Consider the following 6,000-nt stretch of genomic DNA (forward strand, 5'->3'; position numbering starts at 1 on the left):
AACAGCACAGTTGGCTGTGGTGTAGAATGATTTATATCAACAAGGTACAAAAGAATATCAGGACCTGCAAATGCTCGTGTCTTGCACAGGTTTTCTCAAGCATCTGTTCTGCTCCGCAACTGATGATTACTCCTGTGAAGCTCCTTTCAGATTTCATAGGAGAAGGCAGAGTTGAGAAGTTAAGATTCCGGGTAATAGCCTCCTCCCCATAAACACTACACACACGTACGCCCAACAGAATGGAAAGTGACAAATGCACTTGAATCTAAATGAGAGTTTGTGGCTCAGAAATTAATCTGAGCCACATAAACATCAGATCCAGATTACCCGCTATTCGGGAATGATCAGATCTAGGCTTCACTTAAATTCAGTGGTTGTGTCGTAATTTTCAGGTTTAAAAGGATGTTTTACGAAAGCAACGTCATTAGTCTAAATACTGTTGTCACCAAACTTCCCTCCCCCACTTTAAGAACACTGGACCTGAAAGAAATTAGAGAAAGATGTGTCGAGTTTTATATTTGATGACAGCACTTTTTGTGTAGTCAGTCACTGTTTCCCTGTGTAGCCAGCTATTTTCCCCTCGGGTTGTTAAGATCCTTCATAAAGTAACAGAGGAGAGAAGCTCCTTTTTCCCCCCTACTCGCCCAAAGAAATAGGAAAATTTGATTGTAAAACAACAACAAATTGGCAGGGTGACTCGGGGAAGATGAAGGAAGAGTTCATGGCCCTTTAATTTTTTGTACTGAATTTGCCAAAAGTGACACTGTGACTTTGAACAATTTTTAAATGTGTGTGAGAACCTCACTTTATAACAGCAAATACATAATTCTATCTTGGTGTTTTTAAAAAAAACTTGAAGTAAAAAAAATAATCTGGAGAGCTACTGAAGTATTTTGTGGAGTCAGAGTGCCCTCTTGTGGTAGGAGGAGATGCATGCTGCCATTCTATTGGGCTAAATGATTGCTTTGATCATCCAGCCATGCTTTCCAAAAAGTATAAGATGTGGAAATTGAACCTGCAAAAGGCCAAAATGCAGTTCAATTATACCAAATTCACAAATGTGAAATTTTTTGTCTTGCTGTATACTGCAACTTTAATAATAATGAGCACTTCTGAGTTCGTTATTGAGGTTTATATAATGCCTGAAAAGCTTTCTTGATCCCCAAAAGAATTTTTCCAAATTAACTTTTTTTAAAACCTTTTCAGCCTTACCCACTTAAAGGCAGTTCCTATTAATTGGCGTAACCTTTTGTGCCTTGCAAAATGTGCATCAATGACTGATGTTGTTTGTAAAACCCAGTCTCAATGCAAAAGACATTAAATATACACTACCTGGTATTTTAACTGATACGTATTCATATGTATTGATTGCAAGTCACCTTAAAAAAAAAGTGTACCATAGTTCAAATTTTAGCAAGGATTGGATAACTAAAGGCCAAACTTTGTTCATAGTTGAACTGGTGTAAATGGAATTACTCCATATTTACACTGGTATAACTAAAATCAGAATTTGGGCCTCAAAAGATTCCTTCTATAGCAATGCTCTAGTTCTTGACGAAGGCATTATATAATTTGTTTTTAATCACTTTCAGATCTTAGTGCAGCATATGTTATTGTAATATATATTCATTGCTTTCCTCAGTTAAAGAAAAGTTACTGCTTTTATCATTTAGGAGAAACACAAGGGAATTTGGTAAAGCATTCATTATTTTCATGTTACTAGTATTAACAGAGTAGAATGTGTACTGTTTAATTTTAGGCCTTTTTAGGCAGCTTGTTAATAATTTGTATTTTGCTGTGTTGTATCTTACTAATGTGTTTATTACATTTTTCCCCAAATACTCTGCATTCTCAAGAAAAAAAATCCAATGAGTGGATAAGTGCAATATTCACAGAATAAACAGGCCCCTCATCCAGGACTTGGAGCAGAGCGCACAGTGTGAAACATCTGTAATTTTAACTCATGCACTCTTAAGGAAATTTTGGAGGAATCGGAAGGGAGGGGGGTCAGTTGGAAGGAAATACAACTCGGGTACATATGGATTGTTGACTGTTGGGTTTTTTATAGAATGACTGTTTCATAAGCAAAACACCTATTAGCAAAAATGCAGGGATTATACTTGCATGTTGCAAGAGCCCTGGATGGAATATGCATGGATGGAATATGCAAGAGTGCCCTTAATTAGGCATGATACCTGTATTACCCTTTAAACACATCCTTGTATCATCTATGCCTGATCTTTCTCTTTCTCCAGTGCATATTTTTTTTTCAGCAAATTCCCCATGCTAAACTTCAGAATTTATGGTAATTTAGAAAGGGATAAAAATGTTCATGGTTTAGGCCTAGGTTTCAATAGTCTTTTTTGTTTATTAATAGGGCCATGTGACTTCTCCCTTCATTTTTGTCAAACCAAAAATAATTCACTGTTCTCTCTGTGGTGACTTCTTACCTGTGAAATTTCGCAGTGGGATTGTTGCATTGGAACAGGAAAGTTTGCATTTTGACTCCCTATTCTGATGTGAAAAAATAAATAATTTTGGATCTGAAATTTTGACACTCTTCCTTTTTTGAAATTTCCAATTCAAGTTTTCAATCTGGGGGACTATTTTGAGTGGGAAATGGACTCACTTTCACCCAACCAGCTCTAGTTTCAAATAAACTGCAAAATCTCATATCCTTGCAAAACTGGATTATTTTCACTAAGTTCAAATGAAATGCGAAAACCAGAGCTTCAGGCTCTGACTTCATGGAACATATTTCATGTTGCCCAGGTTAATATGCTTGGGGGACTTGCACTGCATCTTAGTCTCTCTCTCTCTTGTCTCTTCCCACCCCAGTTCACTCCTGCCCTGCTATTACTTACGCTCTTCTCAGACGCTTGTCATGTTGTAGGCAAGTCCTTTGCATTTAAACAGCAAAACTGAGCTCAGCTGACCATCTTCTTCCAAAATCCTGTAGGTACCTTTTCAGGACAGGAACGAAGAGCTTAACGGAGTAACCTTATTTCATTTTGTGGGGAGAGGTCTTGGTTCTCCTCTCATACTTCCCATACATCAAGAGTAACTCCACTAACACCCAGGCAGTTACCCTGAAATAAAACCAGTCTAACTAAGAGTCAGGCCCTGAGGACGAAGCCTTAACGTGACTCTGCTGTTTGACTTTTTTGATGGGAATTTCTTCCCCAGAATTTCAAAGCAAAATTGAGACTCTGATTCGAAAACTGCTAACAAGATGACATACAATGATCCCCTTTACAGCTGGTCGTACTTAACACTTTAATATCGACTGGCGTTCTGCTGCTAGTGGCGAGTGTCCTGCAAACCAGATCTCCCCTTAAAAATCCAGGAAACTGACACTCTGCTGGAGAAGGGGTTACTGTATATAACTTTACCATTTAACAGGTACGGATTGGATGATCTGAGAACAAACGTGTCTGTGTAAATTATTTTACATTTTTGTTTTAGGTTTTTGGTGGCGGCAGAGAGATAAACCAGGCAGATGTTTGGAGAGCTTGTCTTTTAAATGTTTCATGGCCCTAGTGTCCATGTCCCAGTGCCTGTGTTTTGTCTCTGTCGTCCCTCTATACATCTCAATATTTGTTTTGTTTAATTATAATCTCCGGATCAAGTACTGTACAGAGGGCCTGATCCAGAGTCCACTGTAGCTCATGGGAGTCTTCATTGACTTCAGAAGGCTTGGGATCAGGCCTACAGGTTGCTGTTTTTCCACCTCCTCAGACCCAACTTGTAACCAAATGCCGAGACTTCTGTAAAAACAGGCGTCCATAATTGCTACAAAGTTAGATCCCTCACTTTTTTTGGAGGGGCTTATGTAAATTTGTGTGTGTGTGTGCGCGTGTTGCGGTTGGGAAATCATTTTCACTAATATCCTCACTATAGGAGCCCAAGTTCTGCTGTTTTCTGGAGGGAAAACTGTTGAAATAAAAAGCCTGTCCATTGGGAATTTTCCCACGGGGACTCTTGGGTCAGGCTCAACATGGGCATAGGCAGAATAAATTGGTCTCTTCCATTTTAGATTCACAGGGTTGGGCTGGTCCCACACAGGGTGTTCATAGTTTGTTCTTGCATTCAGGTAGCTTTTAATTCTAGTTGGAGAGTGCAATTTAAATAAATAAACGGTTTTAAAGCTTCACACTGGCGTTTTACAGACCTGTCCTTTTGCAGCATAAGCCACTGCTGTCCTGTGTTGAGACTCCTGTTTGTTACTGAATCAAAACAAGGGTTGGTGGAGGGTGGGGTGGGGAGAGAATAAGAAGAGGAACTTGGTAAGAGACTATAGAGGTAACTGGACAATGGTAGTGGCGGGGAAAAGGGAAGTGATTAGATAAAGATCAATTTTGATCCAGGGATGTTTCTTCTTAAGGCCATAAATTATTGGGTTTGACACTGCAGGTGCTTTCAATATGTATTTTTTTAATATATCACTGCTCTGTAATACATTATGATTTATTGTTGCCCAATGTTCAGTTTTTTACACAGCATGATAAAATATAACAACCTCTATCCTGAAGTTCATGATCCGCTGAGGTAAGACAAATGTGTTCTGCGTTTGTTTTAATCAAGGAGCCTTGTGCATCTGGGAGACCTAGATAATGTCGAGGTTCATCAGAAGGTCAAAGCTGGCAAGATGGTCTATTCCCAGATCTTTAACCCGGCAGTCCCTTTTCGTACTGTTGCGAAATAGCCCTTCGCTAGTGACGCTGCTGGGAAATGTCTGAGGCTTTTATATCTTGTACGTTGTGATCTTGCTGTTCTGATACAGGAGGATTAGCTGGTTACAAAGGTAGCTGCTTCTCTAGTTCTCTTCTTCCACCATAATAAGGGCAGTAAAAACCAGTAGGCATTTGGGAATCTTTTTGAAATCTCTAGAACTTAAGCTTTTAATATTTACTTTTAATTTTAGGTTCCCCTAATGATTTCATCTGTAGCTGTAAGCCCTTGACTTCTACAGATCAGTGTAATATATAAACTCTAAGCACTTGGCAGCCTTCACTATGCAAACAGTTAAATACTTATATGAAAATTATTCTTGTACTGTTTTCTGTGGTCATCCGGGAAACAAAGGGCAAGAACAAATACCCATGTGTCAGTCCAGAACTTGAACTTCAAATGTGCCAAATTATGTTCTGAATCTAGAACTCGTAACATTCAAGTAGGATCAATTCCTTCCACTCTAGAAGCAGTCATCTTCCTGAACCAAAAAAGAACGCTAATTGTCTCAGGAATACATCTTAATTGGCGCCGTTGGAAAAGGAGAATGAAAAACAATAAATAAACACAAAGCAATTGGTGGAACGATTGATTACCAGTGTTTAATAAGAGAAAACGACAAACCCAGAGAAGGACCAAGTTACTAATCGTTTCCATTCTCTAGGCAATTTCTCAGTTGTATGAGGTACTGGGTAAGCATGCTGAAAAGGAGGGGGAATTGTGGTGAATTTGGGTGTAAGGAGTGGTTTTGGAAGCATGGTCTGTCTCTCACTGCACTTGCTTTTTTCTGTTCTGGGAATCTGAACTGAGAGTTACAATCCAGGGATTGTGTGCAGAGTAGCTGCAGTTTTGCTGGTTGGTTGTTCTGACTTGATTATCCAAGTGCTCAGTCGTTAATTTCTTGTCATTCATCAAAATGCTCTCTCCTTATTTTACAATGTTTAATTGCAAACAGCATCTGTTTGTTACCATAGATGGCAGTGTTTTGAAGAGGATTAAGCCTATAATCCTCCAGTTCTCAGGATTTGAAATTTCATATCTACCTAAATGAGTCTCACCAGCGACCTAATCGCCTGCTTGTGTTGACTTTGAGAATTAGGCCAGAGGTTTTCAAGTGGGTCCTTAAATCCATATTTAGGTGTCTAAATAAGTGGCCTTGTTTTCAGAAGTACTAAGCAACATTCCCATTAAAATCAGTAGGAGCTGTGGGAGCTCAGAAGTCCTGAACGTCAGGACTCTGATTTGGGTGCCTAACTGTCTTGATAAATC

This window comes from Mauremys mutica, chromosome 7 (genome assembly GCF_020497125.1).
Source record: "Mauremys mutica isolate MM-2020 ecotype Southern chromosome 7, ASM2049712v1, whole genome shotgun sequence".
Lineage (NCBI taxonomy): Eukaryota > Metazoa > Chordata > Testudines > Geoemydidae > Mauremys > Mauremys mutica.